Source organism: Mytilus trossulus, chromosome 8, assembly GCF_036588685.1.
Source record: "Mytilus trossulus isolate FHL-02 chromosome 8, PNRI_Mtr1.1.1.hap1, whole genome shotgun sequence".
In the NCBI taxonomy this organism is placed as follows: domain Eukaryota; kingdom Metazoa; phylum Mollusca; class Bivalvia; order Mytilida; family Mytilidae; genus Mytilus; species Mytilus trossulus.
This window is the reverse complement of record NC_086380.1, coordinates 56,710,218-56,736,344: the sequence shown is the minus strand read 5'-3', so window position 1 is coordinate 56,736,344 and position 26,127 is coordinate 56,710,218. Positions and strand designations below refer to the sequence as shown.

Sequence of the window (26,127 nt, the reverse complement as noted above, 5' to 3'; positions counted from 1 at the left end):
AATCACTAATATATTTTTTTTTTCAATAGTTACTATGAAAGTTCAGCCTACATGTAAATGCAAGATGCAGGTGGGTGCAGCGGTGCATTACACATTTCAGAAACAGTAATAAGTTATTTAGTTATGTTGATAATATCTGTATAATCATAAAAACAAAGGGTCACAATAGAATATAAATATCAAGTTCCTAGATGAAGCCATATCTCTTGTTTACGCACAATAAGGCGGATTTTGGGGAGAGGAAACGAAAGTGATTAAGTTTTTCAGACAAATATCAGAGGGTGGTAAATGTTTTTTGTCTTTCTTTTTGTTTCATATGTTTCCTTGCCAGGTGGTTTTTACTTACAGTAGTTCGTGATAATCATCAAAACAACTCTACAATTATTTCTATGCAATGTTTTTGCGATTTTAATTTCATGTTTTACAGTGTTCCGTTATCAGGTCTGTTCATGCTAAATACAGTTTCGCATCCTACATGTTTGCACCTCTCATGTTCGCCCCTAGGTTGGTTCGCACAGAATACATGTTCAAGTCAAATTTTCATAAAAATTCCAGTTGAATCATTAGATATTTTTTAATACATGTACATTTATGTATACAAATGTACATTGTATGTATACAAATGTACATTGTATGTATACAAATGTACATTGTATGTATACAACAATATTATAAACTTTGATGTTAAGATCTGTAAATACTGCGTGTATGTTTAGCTTGGTACAATGTATGAGTTAAAAATAAATGCACTTGCCAAAATTTGATTAAGATTTATTGAACACAAAAAATGTTGTCACTGACTCAGATATACACTTTATTTTGAAACAATAAAAAAATATTTGTAACCATACACGAACCAAATCATGATTAAGATTTATTGAACAAGAAAAAAAAAATCAGTATCTTGTTTACTTTATTTCGAAACAATGAAAAAAAATTAAGCACTCACTAATAACATGTAAATTCACTGACCAAAACAAGATTAAGATTATCTAAAATTGGATTACAAAATTATTAACAAAAAACATCTTACCATACAAATCCTTGACAAAACCAATAAAATATGTTTGAATGGACTTTGGCTGTGAACGTGTAAGGTGAGAAAGTGAAAAAGGGGCAAAAGAGAGTATGCGAAACATGTTTTCAGGCGAACGAACACAGATTAAGGGGGAACTTTTCTTGGAAAAATTATTAATTATTGATTATACATGTATAGGAATTCACTGAAGCATGACCAGAGCCCTCCCCTCTTAGGAAGTTCTGAAAAATTCTGGATCTGCTGATTTCCATATAATCAGACCTCACCCCATTATCATGGTTGTATTGTCATGTTTTGGACAAAATATAAGGATTATAGGTCATAGTTGTAATGCATAAAAACCCTTATTCTTTATTCCATTTATGTTTAGTATTTGATGATTGTTTTTTTAATTAGATGTTAACTTAGAGGCTTTGAACTAGCTGTCAGATGACTGCCGGTACTCTCAAATCTGTTCCTAGTCTTTTTGTTGTCAGGATGTACATGTACAAGTACCTCAGGCCATGTCTAATTTTATTTTTGTCCATCTGATGAGTTAAGCCTTTTTCAACTAATTTTTATACTTCGTTTTTATGTTGTACTATTATACCACTGTCCCAGGTTAGAGGAGGGTTGGGACCCCGATTACATGTTTAACCCTGCCACATTATTTATGTATGGGCCTGTCCCAAGTTAGGAGCCTGTTATTCAGTGGTTATCGTTTGTTTATGTGTCACATATTTGTTTTTCCTTCATTTTTTATATAAATGAGGCTGTTGGTTTTCTCGTTTGAATTGTTTTACATTGTCATATTGGGGCCTTTTGTAGCTGACTATAGATGCGGTATGGACTTTGCTCACTGTTGACGGCTGTAAGGTGACTTATAGTTGTTAATGTCTGTGTCATTTTTGGTCTCTAAAATATATATAAGTTTGACTGACTAGTTAGATTTTTTTTCTTTGGTTAGATATACGTACATCTTGACATCAAATTAGAGAAATGCCACACTTCCTAGTAGAAAATTTTGCTTTCAAATAAAAATAAAATTATAGCAATCATGGCTTCAACATGTTCAAGATGTCATATAGATTTTTACTACCCACTTCCATACTTAATCCAGCTGCAAATGTTTGCACCTGTCCTAAGTCAGGAATCTGATTGTCTTGAGGAAACGATGATAGTCCGTCGGACGTGGACGATAAATGGCTGACCCGTGTTAAGAGAGAGCCATATCTCTTGCACGTTAAAGACACCCTTGTAGATTTCGAAAAAGAGTAGGCTAATGCCGCTACAAGGCAGCACTCGCACCCGCAAAGTGGAAAGGGATTAATATAAGTTGCAAAACTTGTTTCCCAATCCACTATAAATAAATATGTTTAAACTAAAGGAATCTGATGTACAATGTACAGTAGTTGTCATTTGTTTATGTAATTTATATGTGTTTCTTGTTTTTTATATAAATCATACCTTTGGTTTTCCCGTTTGAATGGTTTTACACTAGGCCTAAAATAAAATATTGTTTGTTTCCCCAATCCCGACTGACACTGCAAAAATTGGTGCTAATCATGAAATTTTATTGTCAAAACTAAGTCAAATATTCTTTTATTCATTTTGGATTTTTAGGCTTGCTGGATCGTGCGATAATGTTAAAGCTTTTTGGAAAAATAAAATTATTTCCCTACCTACCTTCACACACCTGGTTAGGCAGGGTTGAAATTGGGGACTTGGGGGAACAACAAAGTTTTTTTTTATTATTTTGATTTATATGTATTACAATACATGTATGTATGCAGGCATTTCGTAAATATGTGAGCCATTTCTTAAAAAATCTGACATTTCGAAAATTCAATGTGATGTTCAAACTTCAGGTTTAGGGTTATCGTTATGACTCTATGTAATCCAAGATTACTCTGACGTCCAACGGCTGTTTTGCCAAACAAGCTGGGGACGTCCCACTGCAAAACAGCAGTTGTACGTCGGAGTAATCTCGGACTATCAGTATCATTATGATGATGTTATTTTCAAGTTCCACCGCCACAGGCTTTATCACTTACTCGTCGTATTCTGTTGTGTTGAATAAGAATGATCTTCTAGAGGAACATTCCAACGCTTCTTCTGTGCTTCAGAAACTTTCTCGTATCTATCCTTGTACTTTTTGTGGGAGAAACCACCTTTCTTGAATCGTCCCATTGTGTCGTCTGGCAATTTGTTTACATTGCCGGGAAACGCGCGTCATTCGCAGTGTCGTAAAACTCGTTAAAACTATTTCATTTTAGCAATAAAATATTTTAAATTATTCTGGAAATATAAAAATAATATTTTTGTTTGTTATATGATTTCTTTATTATTTAAATAAAAAAGAACTCCGACCACGTTTTACGATTAACAACTGATTTTCCGCAGCCAAAAGCTGACCAGCAAACTTCCTTAAACGTCATGCACTGGAAAACTGAATCTGTGTCGGACTGTCATATAAAATTGTGTACTCATCCAATCTTATATAATGTATACCTTAGTGAATGTATTTTAAAGAGATTATCCGAAAATAGCTGTCTCAATGCAGCAATTTCATTACCGATTATAATATAAAAAAACCATCAACTGATGCTTTAAAATTAATCTTGTTATCCAGGATACAACTGTGAGACAGACAAATCTTAGTAAAGAAATAGCTGAGACGAAAATGCCATTGAAAATCTTGATTATTTCCATTGAATTTTATTTATCATAAAATACTTTAACATTTTTTGTGAATAATTCAATTATAGGAAAGAGAAATTAGGACGACGACATGAGATTTATATAAACTAGAATTAAATTTTATTGAGAAGCATGACGATACATTGACATATTTATTTTTTTCATTTCAGGAAGTAGCTGATAAGATGGTGATATCAATATCGACATCATTTGTATAACATAAAGGGGAAATAACAATAACTAAATGCTGATATCAATATTGACAAATTGTATAAATACAAAAAAAGTAATATCATAGAGATTGTCTTTATACACTTAAGTCACAGGCGACTGGCAATCAGGTAAGCGGTTTATCTAGCTATAGAACAAGGTTTAACCAACTAGTTTATACGTAAGAAATTATACCAAGCAAGCTATATGTAACTTATTATCCATTAGATTGGTGTGGTTGACATTTTGAGTTTTCCAATTCTTATATGACTTTCCGTTTAGAATTATCCTCAAATTTCAGTATCGTAATTATTTTACTTTTCACAAGACTTTTTACTTTGATTTTTGAAACGTAAAGTATAAAAAGCTAACTGTTTTGAGATATAGATATGTGTCCAAAAATTGGAGAAAATTTTAAATCAAATTACTATAATATAAGTTTCCTTTTTTTAAAGATCATACATGTATATTTGAAAACACTGCAAGTTGCTTACCTGGTGTGTATTTGGGTTTTATCTCTTTAGTCATGTTAGTGTTCGAATCTTTATGACCTTTAATTCACATTCAAAAGCAACAAAAAAGACACACAACCACCTAAAACATGCAAAAATACAAAAGAAGATGTTATATTAGTGCCTATGAGACAACTCTCCATCCAAGTTAAACATTTTTAAAGTAAAGCACTAGAGATCAAAGTATGATCTTTCACACGGAGCCTTCACGTACACAGTATAACAAGCTATACAATGCCCTTAAATAACTATCATAAAACTGTTTATACATGAAAACCAACATTCTATATATAGGAAAACGAAAAACAAGAACAATTATGATCCATATCAACAAACGACAACCACTGAACATCAGGTTCCTGATTTCGGACAGGTGCAAACAATCGCAGCGGGTTAACACGTGTTAATGGGTACCAACCTTCACCCTTACCTGAAACAATTGTGTGACATAACAAGATTGAAAGTCAACTTCGATAGTTGTCCTATTTACAATCAGGTCTCATATTCTTATTTTTATTATAAAACAGTGCATGATAATATATGACACACACATAACGACACAACTCAAGGCAGTTATCACATGTATAGGTTCTAAGAATGGTCACTCAGATAGTAATGAAATCATCTATCTGTAATGTTTATGTAAACATCTTTTTCGATAAAAGTTGATAAGTTTTAAAAACTGTTTGCACTGTTAAGATCATTTCTTTACCTTTACCAAAGTAGAACGCGCTTTGCCGTAACAAATTTGTTTGCTACATAGATATATACACTTGAGTGCAAACAGAATAACTCTCTATTCAAATAACAATTTATAAGAATACACCATTATAGGTCAACTGTATTTGATATATACAAATAATCAACTAAAAATAGAAAGTCCTCGCGAAAATAACAGAAAATGAAAAAAATCCTATGAAATTCAATATCTGCTTTTGATATTAAAATGTTTAAATAATTTATTCTAAAAGAAGATAAAAACATTTAAGTTTTAGTAGACAATTAAACAAAATTGCCAGTTTTAAATTTGTATATACGTGGTAAGATTTTTCTTAACCAAAACGTTTTTTTTTTTAAAGATGCCAAGAAGCGATTCTTTTAAATAGACACCCGATCTACCTTCTTTCTAAAACTTGTACAAAACCTGAAATGTGATAACAAGCTCAGTGGTGTCTAATTCATAATCGTCTTTCTTTTTGTTTTTGTTTGCAAAAAACATTATATAAACTTGATAAAGTACATTTGGAAAATGTATTGGGATAATCTATCGATATTGATTTAAAGCTCTCAATAACCATGATAACGTTAAGTGACTACCCGAATAAAAATTATGAAACTTGTTCAACGATAGCTTATGTTATTCGAGTTGAAATTATACCCGAATAATAATTGTGACCAAATTTGGTTATATTTGTCTCATTTTTATTTAGAAGATACGACTTTTGTAAGATTACAAAAAAATAAAACCATTTGGTAAAAAAATACTATAAAGGACAATAATTCCTTCAAGGGTCAACTGGCCATTTTGGTAGTTAGACTTATGTGTAGATTTCTTTTTTTGCTGAACATTATTGCTGTTTACAGTTATGTCGATGCCACTGCTTGTTGACGTTTCGTCCTCGAGGGTATCACCAGCCCAGTAGTCAACACTTCGGTGTTGACATGAATATCAATAATATGGTCATTTTTTAAAATTTCCTGTTTACGAAACTTTGATTTTTTCGAAAAAAATAATTTTCCAATCCCAGGCATATATTTCCTAAGCCGTTTTTTTTGGAATTTCGGATCCTCAATGCTCTTCAACATTGTTCTTGTTTTGCTTTATAAATATTTTAATATGAGCGTCACTGACAAGTCTTATGTAGACGAAACGCGTGTCTGGCGTACTAAATTATAACCCTGGTACCTTTGATAACCATTTACACTACTGGATCGATGCCACTGCTGGTGGACGTTTCGACCCCGAGGATATCACCAGCCCATTAGTCAACACCTAGGTGTTGACATGAATATAAATAATAAGGTCATTTTTATAAAATAGCTGTTTATTAAACTTTGAATTTTCCAAAAAAAAACTAAGGTTTTTCTTATCCCAGGCATACCTTAGCCGTTTTTGGCTTTATAAATATTTTGATATGAGCGTCACTAATGAGTCTTATGTAGACGACACGCGCGTCTGGCGTAATAAGTTATAACCCTGGTAACTTTGATAACTAATTATTTCTATCTGCAAGTATATTCACAATAATAACCAACAAGCAACTAACTGTGCATTTTTTTTATTCTTTGGTTATTTTCAGTGAAAAATATATGGTTATAAGCAAATGAGATAAAGAATATTTTTATATATTTTTATATACAGCAACCAAACCGTTGAGTGGTATTTTTACATCAGCAGTAGTTATGGCGGATGTCCAGAAGTCACCATTTGGATGCTAGTGATTGACACGACGGATGCAGCTTATCACCCCTGTTTCTATGATAACTTGACTAAAAGGGAATATCCATATATATTACATAGTCATGGTTAGCAAAAGCCTAAAATGAATGAGAGAAAGTTCAATGATATTTTTCTGTTAAGTTAATTATATTTATCTGACTAAAGATCGTTCTATTTATTGTAAAATTACTAATATTGAATTTTAGACCAGTAGACTGTGTCTATCTTTTTATCTTTTCATATAAAAATACGATCATAGGTTATATTGCACTACCTGACTACAAAACTGAAGAACAAGAAAAAACAAATGTAGTTCACTATTCGGATTTCAATAACGATTACCACAAACAAGTGTACATGTGTTACTTTAAAATGTAACGGATGAATGAACAAAAATCAATAAAAGCTAGAGGTATTGTATTCAACAGAATGCCATAATTACAACGGCATGCATTGGAAAACTGAATATGTTTTGGACTTTCATATACAATTGTGTACTCAGTCAATTGTCGATATTCTATACCTTAGTGTATGTATTTTAAAAAGGTAAAATAGCTGTCTCATAGCAGCAACTTTATTACCGATTATAATATGAAAAATCATCAACTGATGCTATAAAATGAATCTTGTTATCAAGGTAGAACTTGGAGATAAACAAGTCTTAGTTAAGAAATTAATGAAACGAAAAGGCCATTGAAAGTCAACAGTTTAATAATTTCCTTTGAATTTTACAATCAGAAAATACTAAAAAGTTAAAAATTTGATTATAGGAAAGAGTTAAGAAGGACGAAGACATGATATATATATAAACTAGAAATTAAATTGTATTGAGGAGCATGCAGATACACTGACATATTTCTTCTTCTCATTTCAGGAACCTATGCAGTAGGTGATAAGAAGGTGATATCACTTTCGTCATTTATTTAATATTAAGGGAAATAACAATGACAAGATTGTGATATCAATATCGACATTTATAAATAAAGGCAATAGTAGTATACCGCTGTTCAAAACTCATAAAACACACAGGGCAATAACAATGACAACAAAATGCTATCATATTGACAATCAAATAACATAAAGGCAACAACAATGACACAATGTGATATGTTTTATTTAGGGGGAGGGTTGGGATCCCGCTAACATGTTTAACCCCGCCACATTATTTATGTTTGTGCCTGTCCCAAATCAGGATCCTGTAATTCATTGGTTGTTGTTTGTTTATGTGTAACATATTTGTTTTTCATTCATTTTTTTTTACATAAATAAGACCGTTAGTTGTCTCGCTTGAATTATTTTACATCTTCTTATCAGGGCCTTTCATAGCTGACTATATGCGGTATGGGCTTTGCTCATTGTTGAAGGCCGTACGGTGACCTATAATTGTCAATGTGTGTGTCATTTTGGTCTTTTGTGTATAGTTGTCTCATTGGCAATCATACCACATCTTCTTTTATATATATACATATCGACATTTATATAAATAAAAAAGGAAGTTATATCATCGAGATTGTCTTTTTAAATTTATACAATAAATTAACATGCGACTGTAATTCAGGTGAACGGTTATTTCTAGCTATACAACCATGTTTAGCCCACTATTTTCTACATAAGAAAATGCATGTTTCAAGCAAGGTATATATCACTTATTATCCATTCGTTTGATGTGTTTGAGCTTTTGAGTTTGTTAATTATTTATTGACTTTCCGTTTAGAAGTATTCTCAAAATTCGGTATTTTTTTATTTTACTTTTCAGAAGACTTTTTACTTTGTTTTTGAAGCGTTACATTTGTAAATATAAAAAAGCTATCTAAAAGAGGGACGAAAAATACCAAAGGGACAGTCAAACTCATATATGAGAAATAAACTGACAACGCCATGGCTGAAAATGAAAAAGACAAACAGACAAACAATAGTATACATGACACAACATAGAAAACTAAAGAATAAAAAACACGAACCCTACAAAAACTAGGGGTGATATCAGGTGCTTCTGAAGGGTAAGCAGATCCTGCTCCACACGTGTGGCTTCCGTCGTGTTGCTCATGTAATAACAAATCCGGTAAATAGTCTAATTCGGTAGGTCACATTCCTGAAAGGGGAGGGGATTGTAATTACGACGAAAGTTGATACCGTAATGAATATCTAGGGCATGCGTTACTCAAAATGATTTCCTTAACATATACTATCTGATTTTAAGGAAGATAGCAAACCAATACTTTGAATGATATAGCTGGCATCTGGCATTTCGTTTATCATATAAAATGCAATTTGCTCACTTGGTGTATATTTGGGTTTTACTGGTCGAATTTTAATGACCTTTACTTCATATTTGAAAGCAACAAAAAGCTAGAACAACCGAAAGCATGCAATGGGTATAAAGAGTGGTATGAGTACAAATGAGACAATTTTCCGTCAAATTCAAAAATTGACCACTATAGGTCAAAGTACAATTGTTCATACGAAGTCTTAGCTTACATCGTATAACAAGCTTTAAAGAGTTCTAAAATGCCTATTGTAAAACTAATCATACAAGAAAACCAAATTCTAATCTATATAGAAGAAAACGAGAAACAAGAACAATTATTATGATCCTCATCAACAAACGACAACCACTGAACATCTGGTTCCTGACTTCGGAAAGGTGCAAACAATCGGAGCGGGTTTAAACGTTTTAATAAGTTCCAACCTTCACCCTTACCTGAAACAATAAGGTAGAATCACAAGATTAACAGTCAACTCTAAATAGTCATATTATCACTCGTGTCTCATATTCTTTTTTTTATATAAAAAAGTGCATCACTATAAATGACAAAAACATTACGACACAACTCAAATAATGCATTATGCAGTCATAACATGTATAGGTTACAAGAATGGTGACTCTGATGGTAATATAATCATCTACCTATAATGTTTATGTAAACATCTTTTACTGTAAAAGTTAACTATTTAAAGACTTTTTGCACAGTTACAACCATTTCCGTGTCTATTAAAAATCTAATTTAGGTAAAATGCTATCTGCAGTAACAAATTGTTTCCCTATATAACTGCATTTAATAAATACGAATGATCAACTAAAGATAGATGGTTCCTGAGTAAATAAAAGAAACTAAAATGAAATCCTATGAAATTCTATATTTGCTGTTGATCTTAAAAAAATTGCATTCTAAAAGAAGATAACAACATTTAATTTTTAAGTAGATGATTAAAAAAAAATGCCAGTTTCAGATGTTATATATACGTGGTAATATTATTTTCAACCAAAACGTTTTTTTAATAAGATGCCAAGAAGCAATTCTCAGAAATAGACACCAGATCTTCCTCATTGTTTTATTTATGAAAAACAAAATCAAACAATAATGTAAATTCTGTAATTTGATAAAAAGCTCCGAACACGTGATGTCTAATTTTTAATTATTTTTTTTTAAAACATTACATAAACTCATTAAGAAAATGTATTCGAATTATCAATCGATTTGGATTTAGAGCCTACATTAACGTAAGGAGTATATACAAATCAAAATTAATCAACGATAGCTCATGATATCCAAGTTGCAATCAAAAGATATAATCTAACTTTATTGTTTGATAAATGGTATTTGATGTAGTTTCAATTCGATCAAATCTGAGTGGGTGAATCACTTCATTTCAAAAGTTAGTATGCATTTGATTATAAACATAATTAAGTTCGATCAATTATTTTTCCAATTCACACGATACGGTCCTTGATATATATAAATTTGCGTTATGTCACAGATTGCTTTGAACTTTAGAACCATCATATGTCCAATCAGAATTTGCTGCCTTTTGTAACTAGAAGCTCCACAGAGCCGGTGTTGCTTACCTGATATGTTTTCGTTATAGTGACATATGGAAAAAACTGCATGTTACCCCTATGTTCAAATGTTAGCCATGTCGGCCATGTTTTTTAAGCAACATACCCGATGACCACATTTTATTAAAATTGTCTCAGTAGTTTAAGAGGAGAAGATTTTTGTAAGATAACAAACATTTGTTTAAAAATCATTCAAAAGAACAATGACTCCGGAAGTGAAAACTGACTATTTTGGTAATGTAGACTTATTTTGCTGAACAGTATTGCTCTTTACAGTTTGTAATCATCTTCAAAATAGTAACTACCAACTGCAAAATGTCCTTAAATTACCAATTCAGAGTTCGCAATCCAACAACGGTTTGTCCAATTTGTTTGAAAATTTCAGGACAGACAGATCTTGACTTTAAACAATTGTACTCAGATCAGTCAGATTTGCTCTAAATTTCAGCTAAAGTGGCCATCTTGGTTAGTTGCCCGGGTCATCGGACATTTTTTCTCAAAGTTAATACCCAATGAAGATTTTGTTTGTTAAAGGAGGAGACGATTTTTGTTAAAAAAAAACGGCGACGGACGCCAAGTGATTACAAAACACTTGACTAATTGGGCTAAGTGGAGAAGATTTTTAAGCTTAGTAAAACTAAACTCTATATCGGTCTTGACTGTCTATTATTGACAATGAATTATGATCCTGGTTACTGTATAAATAAATGTAAGTAAAATTCGGTTAGCTGTCGTTTTAAAGTCTCTAATTCCGGTCACAGTGTGTATATTTGAATTCTTTACGTATTCAATGAATCGTACAGAAATTGTAGTGTTTGAATTATTTAACTTTTATACCTATTATGATACCCTTAAAGTATTTGGCATGACACAGTAGATACAATAATATGTCTTTATCAAATATATCGAATGAAAATGTAAGTAAATCACATCCGTTTTAAAACTTTAAATTCAATCTAGCAAATATAGTTTATATTGGACATTTGAGAAAACTGTCATACATCTACGATTAGAATAACAATTACACTCAGAGGTAGCATTTAAATCTCGGGCTTTCTCAAAGTGTAAAAATTAACTTTCCATCCAAAAACACTAATACGATAATGATGTTTTTCTAGAGTTGAACAACGATTTTTTTTCTAATATATTTTCAGTTTTATAGAATGAACCTACATTATATTAATAATAAATCCAACATGAGACACATAGAATATCGCAATTGTCGTTGTAGTTGCTAGATCGGAACATTTGCCAAAAAAAATCAGCAACATGTTGTAATATGAAAGGTGCAATCAAATATGGATAGATATAGGAAGATGTGATATGAGTGGCAATGAGACAACTCTCCATCCAAACAACAATTTATAAAAGTTAACCATCATAGATCAAGGTACAGCCTTCAACAAGGAGCCTTAGTTTACAAAAAAGGGCCCCAAAAATCTCAAGTATACAACCCAAAGGGAAACCCAACGGTTTAATCTATATAAAACATGAAGCATGTTAGCATGTTTTTGTTCAGACATACTTTCTCTCCTTTGTTTTGTTTTAAAGAGAATGAGGAAATATAGCGAATGGGTGTTTTGCGCTATTCATTCTCAATGAAATTTCACTTGTCGTTCGGTATAATTGGCATCTTTTATTTTTCCGGAATATGACAAACACTTTTTTTTACGTTATTGGTTTAAATAGAAACAAATTCACAAGTATTAGTATATATACATCATAATTTTTTCTACACCTTTGGTCCTTATAAATCCTTGTCTTCAAAAAATCGTCTCTGTGCGTTCCTGATTGTAAATCCACAAAAGCGCTGCGAACACAAGAAATTTTAACGTGTTGCTTCCACCATTTTTTTTCTTTTTTGTTTATAGAAGACCACCTTTGCTATTTTGTATCTGTATTGTTGGTTTGAGTTTTGTATTTTGAGATGCCCCCTGGTTGTTGTCACCTGTGATCGTAAGTCTAAAGTGAAATACTAGGTATAGAACTAGTTTCAGCAAATGTCTATTACAAACAAGATTAAATTGTTTTATCAATTCATATCGAGCTATGTATAAACCATTTTTCTATATGTTTTACCCAACAGGGACATTACAGGAGGTTAACATTAATTATATATTTTGTCAAAACGTTCACGATCAAACGAATTATAGAAAAAAATTATGTATTCAACCTTTCAAAAGATGTAAAAAAGAAGATTAACAACAATACTGAAATCCAGGGAAAAATCTAAACAGAAGTTTGCTAAGAAAATGACAAAATTAAAGTTCAAACACATCAATCGAATGGATAACTACTGTCAATGACCCGACATGTACGGATATTTTCGTATGTAGATTGAACCTGGTTTCATAGCTTATTGTTATGAAAGGCTGTCTCGTGTGATAAATTTTGATATACTAGCAGCAAGCAATAAATCTATTCAGTCGCTACATTTTCTTATCTTTTCCTGTGATAAGATGTTTCATTTCATTGGTCTCAAAGATGTTAAAACTAGAAACTTTCTTCCTTGGTTACGCTGCATATAGCATGTATAGAATTTCTAATTTCGAATATCGAATCTCGCATGATTCTTCTGGGCTTTCGTATAGTAAACCTCTCTGTTGTATGACTGACGCATACAATTTAATTATATTAGCAACGATTTAAAAAAAAAACCACCAGATAGGTAAAAATGTAAATATTAACAAGAAATCAATCAAATTAAATTTTCTGTTAATATTGAAAAACAACATTTCAAATGTATAATGTGAAATATATGCACCCTCATATGTATAATCATAATAATGTGAGTATCTAATGAAATTTCAAATAGATAACAAATCAACAGTGTATGAGAGACACCGCGTTTGCAAAATTTGAGGAGGCATTTAGGTAACAAAACTATATCTGAAGATAGAATATACGCAAAAAAAGTCCATCCTTAACGAAGATAAGTAGTTTGTCTCCTGACAATTATATTATACAAAACAAAGTCAAAAGGTTGTGCAATCTAAGAAGTATTCTGTAATTTATTTTCGTTGACAGGAATGAACCAATATTAGTCTTTGTAATGTTTTGTATAAAGTTGCTTGTTTTTTGGTCCTTGATTTTCGGCATGGTGATGTCAGTTTATTTACGACGTATGTGTTGTAATATCCTGTTGGTATCACCCAACTCTCTTTTTCGTAGAACAGAGAGGGACAAGGAAGTAATACGCAAGTTTATTATAGTTTGTGTATGTAAACATCCTATTACCGACAATGTGTTTTATAAAAGACCAAAATATTTACGTCCGTTATATACAATATCCGGGTACGATAAATTGAAATTGTGTCAAATTTCACATGTCCTTTTCATTGTATTGTATGGAGCAAAGTCATATGTAATTGGTTAGCAACTTGTTAAACAGACCTAAAGATTTTTTTTTTAAACATTAAAGCCATAGATTTGTCATGATTTTGGGGGAATAACCTTTTTTTACTCTCGTTTACTATATAAATACTACATCACAATCTTACAATTGCCATATACTATCGGACATTAACAATATCGTGTAAGTTGAACAATTTAACATAAGCACACGGACAATTGACTTAAATTGAACAAACGTAAAAAATATCATATATCTCATCTTAACAGCTTTTTATAAAATAAGAGGAGTAAATGATATACAAACCACGATTTGGTATATGCTGGCGTATATTTTTGTATTATGCATAATGGTCTTTCAGAATGACGCCAAAGAATTTCATAGTAAAAGAAAAACAGACAACGTAATGGCAAAACAAGCCCATACAGTAAAACATAAAATCACCAAAATTCAAAAGACAGGTGTACCAATGATTTATAAATATCACTTTGAAGTTGGAAAACATACTTTTAATATATGGATAACATAGACAATACAATCACGACTTTACATTCACATTTTTGGAATCAAGTGTAAAAAGTACAGATCTTTGATTATTAAACGATAAAAAAAATTCACACGCTCATTCACAACAATCACAACACAATGCCTAAATTAGTGATGTCAATATTATAGACTGTGGAATTCTTCATATTTTCAAATGATAATTAATTTGATCCACACATTTTGTTAAAAAAAATAACAATGAAAATATCATTAATTTTATGTAGATGATACTGAACTTACAGAAATAATCCTACAGCAATAAATGGGAATAACAGAAGTTTCTCAAGACAGTAGACGGAGATTGATAGTAGCTGTATTTGTTATACTGATTTCAACAATTGTCTTCATTAGTCTATTCCTTTATTTTCATCTTAAAGGTAAATTATCTGATAAAACAAAAAATTAAGGCAACAATAAAACACTTCACAGCATTCTTTTAAATTTTCAAATTTAGGCAACTCTTCGGTAGTTAATATGATTTCGCATCTAATTATTTAATTACTTTTAAAAGAAGTGAAAAAGTTATGAAAGACTCCTTCAACTCGGAAATGAGAATGACAAGAATAATTCATACATGCGTTCATATTTTAGTAAAACTTTATTTAGAACTGTGAAAATATCTTCCTTTTAAAAAGATCCATGTGAGAACGTTTAAAATGTGGTGTCTAGCTTTTAAGTGTCTCAAGACAGATCTGCATCAACGGTAATGCATATGGCTGCTCTGTCAGAAAAACAGAAAAAAACACTTTTACAGGATAGTTTTATCGCTTTGATATCGTTTTAATATACAGTTTATTCCACAATTTATGAAATAATTTCCATTTGTTTTCGGAAACATAATGGTCTTTCTCATGATATAATTTGTATAATGATCCGTTTTAGAAACACAATGCGATGATGAGCCCTGTTATAATGGTGGCACATGCATTGAAGTTGGTGAATCTTTTAATTGTGCATGTCCCATTGGTTACAATGGTAGCAAGTGTGAAGGTAAAATTATTATCAGATAAGTATATGTTTATATTTGTTCTAATTAGTTTTAGTTTTAGAATACGATAATATAGAGAACCTTTTAATATCAAGCTCTCTTTACATTTCTTGTGTTTAACCTCAAATGCACCAAACATCAGAATTCATTAGAAGTAAAGTTATACACTGTTAACAGTTTGTGTTGAAGTGTACCTGGTAGAGCTTCAATGCAAGTTAAGATAGGATTGTAGTAACAAATAAAATAAAACGAATTTTGATGTGGTCGACACTTTTGTTTGTTTAAATCTCTCTCAGTTTTTTTTTTTTTTTTTTTTTTTATCAAGGTAGGATTGGATTAGAGTTTTTTTTCAAATATTGTCGTAATTGTACATGTTGTACGTCTATTTCTATCACAAATGTGGTTGAAAAAACAGCACGATTTAACATCACTAGGCTATCAAAGTCAAACATTGTAACAAAAACGTATTTTGAAATTATAATTTCAAGTTTCAAAATTAAAGAATTGCCAATGAATCTACGAAATATCTTACGAAGTTCATTAAGAAAATAAATCATAATACAAAAGGTTCACATACCATATCTTTAATGAATAGTAGATATAATTTTATATTTAAGAAATAACAAAAACTTTAATTGAAGATGGTATCTATATCAATATTTACTTAATTTTACAGATTCCTCATGTTCTACTGAACCCTGCCTCAATAATGGAACTTGCACAGTGCATTATTCATCTTACGTTTGTTCCTGTCAAGATGGTTATAATGGAACACTATGTGAAGGTAAAGAATAAACATAAAAACGAGAAGCAGCAATGCAAAAAAAACCCAAGTAATCATATCTACAAATCAGTATCAAAATTTCAATATATGTAATAAGATTGTGAAAATTGTAAATAGATTAATCGGCGCACAGCTAGTTTGTGTCGTCTAATGTTATGCCATTTTTATTCCAATTTATAATGATTGGACAAGCAAGTCTAGGTCAAAATTGGAATGAAAGGTATTAAGAAAAATTGATATACCTTTCAAAAAAATCTAAACTCTAACGTTCACCTTATTTGTTTTGTTACGTTAAGAATTGTTGATCTTTATAAGCATATTTATTCTCTTTAGAAACTCCTTGTTCTCACCAACCTTGTCTAAACAACGGATCTTGTGAAATAAATGGAGCATCTAGTTTTTGCTTTTGTCAAGATGGATACAATGGAACAATGTGTGAAGGTTATTTTATTTTTTTAAATCTTAGATCTGAATTAGTAACACTGTATTCCGATTTATATACAACTATTTTTTTAAAAAGGACAATGTAAAAGCCAATTAATGGTTTAAACATACAGAAGAGTGATTACATTATTCACTTGATTTCAATCTTGTACGAATGCAAGTATATGTATACAATTTATGAAAAATCAATAAGATATGATCTATACTGAATTATATCTCTTTTGTAACTTATTTATAGTTGATACTTTATATACAACTCGTCTCAAAATCAACCCAATAATGTTATATCTGTAAATTTCCTTTTGCAAATTTCTTGTTCTTCCCACGTCGGGATTCGAACCCATGCTACTGAGATATCGTGACACCAAATCGCCTGCACTGCAACCGGAGTGCTAGACTACATGACCACCTGGGTTGCCGGGTGTTACCTTTCCACGTCAGTTTTAATCTAGCGTCGTACAACAGTACACGCTATATAAGACATGAAGATGTTATTTTTACAGATCAGCTAAATAATTTATAGTAAATGATCCTAAAAATTAATGTAAGATACATTCATAGAAATAAATATATCTATTAGTACGTCTGAACCAGTGACAACTCTACAACAGATTTATACATCGGATCACCAGCAGTGATGGTGATACATGGATGTGTACATTCTGTATATACAACTAGTCTAAACAATGTTAGATCTGTTAATTTGCTTTCGCAAATGATTTGTTCTTCCGTCGCCGAGATTCGAACCCATGCTACTGAGATATCATGACACCAAATCGCCTGCTCTGTAACCGGCATAAATATATATCCATATATACACCCAATTCAAATGAACATTAAACACATACGTTTAAAATGAATGAAATACGTACGTTATTTTGATGGAAATTAATGTCAATTGATAAAAACTATATATCGATATGTTTGTTTAATTGATATAAACCATTTGACTGTTGACTTTTCAGATAAGAAATTTTACGAAATCTGTAGCGAAGTTCAGCAGAAAACCAATCTTAATACATTAGGAAAACATACCATATCTTTAATAAAAAAAGTCGATATTATTTTGAATTCAATAAAATAATAAAAAAAAAGATTTAAATATGATAGCTATATCAATATTAAGTTTATTTTACAGATTCCGCTTGTTCTACTGAACCCTGCTATAATAACGGAACATGCGCAGTACGCGAAATATCCTACGTCTGTTTTTGTCAGGATGGTTTTAAAGGATCACAATGTAAAGGTAAAGAATAAACATTTATATGCGCTTTCATAATTTGAACTATATCACAAACATGTCGCAATATTTCGTTCTAAAAACATGAAACAAAATTCCAGTAAAAACAAAAATCATTAATTGTATGAATTCAAAACTAATCTTCCATGTCTACAAATGCTTGTTATGCAATCTTTGCCATGAGTTAGAGGCAATTTAAGATTACACATGTATTGATAGTTACTAAATAACATAGAGAATAAAAATTAGAAAATTGTAAAAAAAAATTAAACAGCGCAAAGCTATTTTTGTCTTCTCATTATATATGTATGTTCATATGCTTGAACAAACATGTCTTGGTTAAAGTTTTTATGAAGGCAAAACAAAAATTCATATACCCTGTCGCTTTATTCGTTATGATATCGTATAGACATGTATAACATTATCTGTATATGTTTTCTGTAGAAACTGTTTGTTCTACCCACCTAAAATTTACAACGGGATGATTTCAACTTCACCAATTGGAACTCTTATCAATTGTGTTTACCATTGATCAATTAAAGTTCGTTTCGTTTCATTTGAATATGGACCCTCCGATTGGATTTTCTTCAGAGTTGAGTATTTTTCTCAATCGATTTATAAATTTCGAACAAAGGTAAAATACTGTTGTCTTTAATCAAGTCGTCCGTAATACATTTTCCCACAAATTTCTTTCCAAATTTTAACTTGAGTACTGCTCGGTAAAATACAAAAGTAAATACAGAGATTATTGCAGAGAATAATAAAAAAATTAATGTAGTCGAAATTTTGTTTTATAAAGTGCAATACACTAAATGACGCATGCTTGTAATTTTTCAGAAACACCATGCTTTGGTGATCCTTGTTTAAACGGTGGGACTTGTACAGTTAGCGGATCTTCTCACATATGTTCATGTTTACCAGGCTACGATGGACTTGCATGTGAAGGTTAGAAAAAACAAATAAGCCATAATGTAAAAAGTAAAATAACAAAAATACAGAGCTCCGAGCGATATAAAAAACGCAAAGTCCCTAATCAAATGGAAAAATCAAAAGCTCAAACAAATAAAACAAATGAATAACCTGGGTTATAGTTATATTTGATTGGATAGTTGTCTCATTGGCACTCACACCACAAATATAGTATTATTCGATTGGTCACGTTTGTGAAAAGGGAACGGAAATATAGTTCCGGCATAAGGAACATATCCGATATCATCTGTGGGACGGATATTCAACAACGGTCAACCAACTCGTGATGGCGCTCGTAAATTTTATAACGGAATGATTTCAACTTCATCACTTGGAACTTTTATTCATTGTGTTGGCCATTGTTATATTGTAGTTCGTTTCTGTGCATGTTACATTTTCAGTGTTGTGTTTCTGTTGTGTCGTAGTTCTCCTCTTATATTTGATGTGTCTCAGTTTAGATTTGTATCCTGGATTTGATTTATTCTCAATCGATTTATGAATTTCGAATAACGGTTTGATACTGTTGCCTTAATTGACATTTTCCACAGATTTCTTTTCAAAATTTTAACTTGAGTACTGCTCGTAAAAATACAAAAGTAAATAAAACGAAAAAAACAATTATTGCATAAAATTGTTTAATGAATTAATGTAGTCGAATTTTTGTTTTAAAAGTGCAATACACTAAATAACGCATGCTTGTCATTTTTCAGAAACACCATGCTTTGGTGATCCTTGTTTAAACGGTGGGACTTGTACAGTTAGCGGATCTTCTCACTTATGTTCATGTTTACCAGGCTACGATGGACTATCATGTGAAGGTTAGAATTGAATAGATTAGCCTTAATGTGAAAAGTAAAATAACAAAACTAAAAATTGAAAGTCCCTAATCAAATAGAAACATCGAAAGCTCAAACACATACAACGAATGAATAACAACTATAATATTCCTGCCTTGGTATACACATTATATTAACGATGAAAATGAGAATAATAACTATCCATTACGAAATGTCTGTTAACAGAATGACCGTCATGTAAAGACATAAGAAGATGTGGTTTGAGTGCCAATGAGATAACTCTCCATCCAGGTCACTATTTGTGAAGTTCAACCATTACATGTCAACGTACGGTCTTAGGATCATTCCCAATTTACATTCTCAATTTTATTCAATACGAAGCCTTGATTCACACCGAAAAGCAAGCTATAAAGGTCCCCACAAAATGACTAAACAAACCGGAAAAACCGTACACAAAATGATGCCAGAAAGAACAATAAACACAGGTACATGAACATTATTTTGTTGTTTGAATCGGTGAATGCCGGCAGTTGTCGATGAGAACGTACGTTTATTTTTTGCAGAGGGAATCCATCAACATCATCCAAATTAGTCTTCTAAATTGCTTTATCTAATACATTTTATCATCAATAGATTATATACTTTCAATTTCTATCATTTTTTTCTTGTTGAGGAAAACACCTATGCAGATATTTTCCACTTTGTTTGAGACATGTGCTCTAACTTAATGGGATCCATTAGTAGTTTCCATTGGAAACTATCAGACCTATCATTAGAAGTCTGAGAGTTTTTGGTGTTCTCCTGATGGATCGGTAGTTTCTTTCCTAGATCTTTTTCAGTAGAATTGTCGGCTTTCCTCTACCATTGGTACAGCACGGCATTTGGTAGTGTCGGTTTTGATAGATTTTGTCATAACCGATTCCTCGTTATTACCTTAGACGTGTTTGGCCAAGGCATTTGTCGGGCATCCATATAAAACACACAGATATCTAAAAAAAATGTATTTGATACATAGAAAAAAATACACGTTTTATACTATGAGTACTGGGCGAATCAGGTGAGTTGTGAGTTGGTATGTTTTATTTGATTACATTGTATTACGTTTAGGGAAGGCTTAATTTCTGGTAATAAGACCTGTCACGGCATGGCTTGGGAATTGCAAAGTCAAATGCTCACATTAATCTGTATCGATACAAGCTCCAAATGTCTTCCTTAATACGCATAACTCATGGTGGTGATCCTTATACAGGATGGTCATACGGAAACATGAAGAAGTTGTAAGGCATACCGTATAACTAGAGAATGGAAATATATTTATTAAAATAAATATTTTTTTTGTTCATAGTATGTGAACATAAGTGAAAATGTATAGTCATACCAAAGATAGATCAAAGCTGGTCTTTATTAAAGATAAAGAGACGAGATATGGCCCTAAATAGTATCAACAGATCAAATTAACAAGAAAGTACGATTTTGGAGAACTCATAGTTCCTGCCCTCTAATTAAAATCGATAAATTATTGATGATAAAAAAAACATGCATCAGAAACTAGAATCAACATCTCATGGTTTAAGTATGTAAACCGCTAGGCCTGTCAAAGATGACATGATTTGTGCATGCCAAAACTAAATGTATCGACGGTAATTTGTAGACAAGTTTGAAGTCTATTTCAGTTTAATGTTTTCACGAATATCTGCAAATAATTTGGACCTACTTTGATATAATTACTGGTTAAAAGGAAGATACATTTTGAGAATAAAAATGAGGAATGTACCAAAGAACAAACAACCCGACCACATAACAAATAACAGCAGAATGTCACTAATAAGTATTCAGCGCAGCGAGAAACATCTGCAGTCGGAGGCGTCCTTCAGCTGACCTCTACACAAATATTTATACTAGTTTAGTAATAATGAACGCCATACTAAACTCCAAATTAAACACAAGAAACTAAAATTTAAAAAAAAATCAAGATTTACAAAATCCAGGTCTTCTGACTTTGGACTTGCTGATTTCAGTCAATCTTTCTCATTAATTTACTAAAATGATCGGTGTTATGTGTACGTAAATGTCCGGTCAATATTTGTATAAGCTCTTTTTTCTGCTAATGATACATAAAAAACATTTTAACTATTCCAAGTGATGAGTACCTGAAAGTATAAAATGTACAATATGTATAGACCAATCATAACTCACCTCTCCAACGATTGGATTTCTCTACTATGATATAATATGTCGGGACAAAAAGAAGGAATTATAAGTTTTCATTTGTAATACTTAACGATTGAAAGGCCCGAACCAGATAAACAAAGTTTATGGCGTGGTATATATTTATAGAAGTTAAAAACATCTGATGACATTATGGGATATGGTCACTTGATTGTAATGGTGGTATAGTATATAAATGTGAAATTGCCCATTATATGTCATTGCCCATTTTGCACAACGAAAGACCAAATATATATATTTGTGATGGTAAATTTTGACATAACACAAAACTTATGAAAACGTCTGATGGCAGTTATAAGATAGATGGAGTGTGTAAATGGTTGGCATTAGATATTTCTGAAAATTTGAAATAAACTCAATTTTCTTTTAAATTTCAATATATAAAACTGTGGGTCTAGGACTTTTTGTTAGTTTAAATACATTGAGATTAACAAAAAGAGCTATTTTACACGGGTTATCTAATGAAAATTGAATTGGCCTACTTGTAGAAACATTAAACGAATTAGTTTTTGTAATTGATAGAGAACATTGCTTTTCATATTTACTTCCGAAATACCAAATAAAATAGAGGGACACTGGCCTTCAATCAAGAAAACACTAAATGCCGTTTAACATTCGCAATACTTATCAGCCCTTGATTTTTAAAGAATTGCTTACTGAAAATTCTTAATAGACTTAATTTATAGAGAGCTTATTTAATCTTTAAATACTGAATGTTAGATTTTTCTGTTGTATATTTAATAGTACGAAAAATAGAGGATGAATCATGATTTAGTATTTCCGAGTACAAGGGTCCACAAATATTCTTTTCATACCTTCTACTTTCATTATGTTCATTACCATTAGACTGATTTTTATTTAGAATTAGAATTTAAACCAATATTCGTAGCATGCAGTGGAAATGGACAGTCACTACTGGACACATGGAGAACGCCGTCTATTGGAAGAGAAATGGCAAACATCAATGAATCATGTACATCTGGTCATCTGAGAAGTTCGAATATTGACAACTGGAACGGGTCGAGTATTGACCAGGTAAACTTAAATTTAATAAAGTGGATCACATACAAGAGTAATATGCCTACAGTTATATAAAGACTGAAACAGAATAAAGTTAAAATAGAAGTATTTTTACAAGATATAATGTAGAACTAATGATGACAATTTGAATAGTGCTCAGAATACCTGAAACATAAACGTCGTTATACTTAAATCAGATATTTCATACCAATCAAACAATTCCTAATGGTGTCCGTAAAATGTTAGAAATGGACGACCTCATTTTTATGGTTTTGTATCTTCCTTTTACACAAAAATTGTCTATCAGGGATAGGGCATAATATCGTATTGATTAACCAGAAATATATACTGCCTGAACAGGTGCTGTTGTAATCTTTCAAAATGGGGGCTTAACAAAGAAGGAGCTGCAATCATATCTGTTGTCGTAAAAATGTGAGGCCAATCAAATGTTCACTTTTCATTTTTAAAGTTTGATCGGATATATGCATTCCATAGAATCACCAACCTACCTACCTATCCTCTTCGCTCCTGGTGGAGCATAAGGTCGCCACAAGATTTCTCCATCCAGATCTGTCTTTAGCCTTTGTTTCGGCTTCTCCCCAGGTCATGTCAAGCTCCTTTAGTTCTGCTTCAATTGTTCGACGCCAGGTGTTTTTGGGTCTTCCTCTTGGTCTCTTCCCCTGGGGTGTCCATCTAAGAGCAGTCCTGGTTATGTTGGATACAGACATCTTGAGAACATGCCCCAGTCATCTGAAGCGCCTCTGTTGTATTTCTTTGAGGATACACATGGACTTGGTCGTTTCGAGGAGATGGTCATTTGAGATACGGTTTGGCCAAAAGATTTTACAAATTCGCCTCAGACAATTGTGGTGGAAACTTGAGAGCTTTTTCATATCTGTTTTTGTTACTCGCCAGCATTCACTTTCATACAGAAAGAAAAATTTGAAATTTACTGTTATATAGCCTGATCTTTGTTTTTCTGTTGTATTGTGGCTGGACTTCCAAATGGGTAGTAGTCTTTGAAATGAAGATCTTGCCTTGGCTAGCCTACTTTTGATATCTTTTTTGGTTGAATCTTCTGTACTAACGACAGTTCATAGATAGGTAAATTTATCTACTTGTTGGATTTCCGTACCCTCAGCTTCTAGTCGTAAGTTTGATGTTGTGTTGAGTCGCATCTCTTGAGTCTTTTTTGCATTCAATTCCAGTCCAATTAGGCTTGCAAAATGGCTGAGCCGATCTGTTTTTCCTTGCATATGATCTTGTTTTGATGAAAGGAGTGCTATATCATCAGCAAAGTCAAGGTCCTCTAGGTTTGTAAACATGGACCATGTGATACCTCTTTTCTTGTCAATGGTGGTCTTCCGCATCACCCATAGAATCACCAAACCTTGAATTATTTAGTTACCTTAGCCGTATTTGGCACATTTTTTTGAAATTTTGAATCCTTGATGCTCTTTCATGGTCTTTAACTTTGTACTTGTTTGGCTATATGAATATGTTGATACGAGCGTCACTGTTGAGTCTTATATGAACGAAACGCGCGTCTAGCGTACTAAATTTTAACCCAGGTACCTTTGATAACTCTTTGCACCACTTGGTCGATGGCACTGCTGGTGGACGTCTCGTCCCCCAGGGTATAACTAGCTTAGTAGTTAAGACTTCGGTGTTGACATGAATATCAATAATGTGGTCAGTTTTATAAATGTCTTGTTTACTAAACTTTGAATGTTTTGAAAAAAAAATTAGGATTTTCTTATCCTAGGCATAGATTACATTAGCCGTATGTGGCACAATTTTTTGGAATTTTGGATCCTAAATGCTATTCAGTGCTCTTGAACTTTGTACTTGTACTTGCTTTATAAATATTTGATATGAGTGTCACTGATGAGTCTAATGTAGACGAAACGCGCGTCTGGCATAATAAATTACAATCCTGGTACATTTGATAACTATAACCAAACGGATAACAAGATTATAATCTAAGACCGTCATTGCAAAAATATAAAAATAACGTAAGCACAGTTTGGTGATAAGTCTATCAATATCATGTCACAAAAGAAATGAAGACATTATTCTTTTCACCATAACTGAAACATAACGTCGTTACTCCTAAACAGATATCGTATTGATCAACCAGAAATATATACTGCATGAACAGGTGCTGTTGTAATCTTTTGGAATGGGGATTTAACAACAAAGGAGCTGCAGTTATCTCTGTTGTCGTAACATTGTGTTTAAAGTTGACATAAACTGTCAAATATGAGGCCAATCAAGTGTTCCCTTTTCATTCTAAAAGTTTGATCGGATATATGCATCCCATAGAATCACCTAACCTTGAATTATTTAGTTAATTTGTATTTCTTTTACCATGAATTACGTTAAATAATAACAATTACTCTTAACATATAATATGGTATTATATAATTTTAGGTAAAAGTTGAACTATTTACAAATGGAAAATTGGATTTAGGTATTTATTTTGATGGCAACCTATCAACAAGTTCCAATTGGTTTAGTAAAGAACGGATTATTTCTAGTACTTTTAACGACCTGACGCAATCGTCTACTGTCAACTTTTTCTCTATAGATGGGTAAATTATCTACAAAAAAACAAATAAACATTTAAATACTATAATGTCAATAAACTGTCAAAACAGATTATTCAAATATGCAATTAGTCTACTGATTTCTAGGAAAGATAATAATTCATTAAAACTTTTAAATAATCTGGCTTATCATTTGCTACGATAGAACGTGCAAAATAAAACTTTCGGATCTCATTATCAAATTAAAAATCAGTACGCGAAAGAGACGTCAAATATGACTAGAACAGACCATTATAGGAGGTAGAATAACCTCAGTGTGACACACTTTCAAATTCATCATTTTTTTTATAGTACCGTAATTGAAGGTTTCAAAAGAGTTTCGCCTGGGAAAATTGACAGCTTCCTCGACCTTCGATATTTGTAAAACGCAACAAAAGTATGAATGATAACAAAATAACGTACTAGTAAACATATGTATACAGTAAAATGTA

At 31.8% G+C, this 26,127-nt stretch overlaps 1 long non-coding RNA gene across 2 annotated transcripts; it reads left to right on the top strand.

Moving 5' to 3' along the window:
• The first annotated feature begins 15,515 nt into the window (after positions 1 to 15,515).
• Positions 15,516 to 25,634, top strand: LOC134681994 (uncharacterized). Of its 2 annotated transcripts, none has more exons than XR_010100750.1 (3): positions 15,516 to 15,606; positions 22,930 to 23,102; positions 25,521 to 25,634. It is a non-coding gene; the product is annotated as an uncharacterized LOC134681994 (long non-coding RNA). The 2 variants fall into 2 exon arrangements; XR_010100749.1 differs by lacking the exon at positions 15,516 to 15,606 and adding an exon at positions 19,786 to 19,859.
• Positions 25,635 to 26,127: the final 493 nt, after the last annotated feature.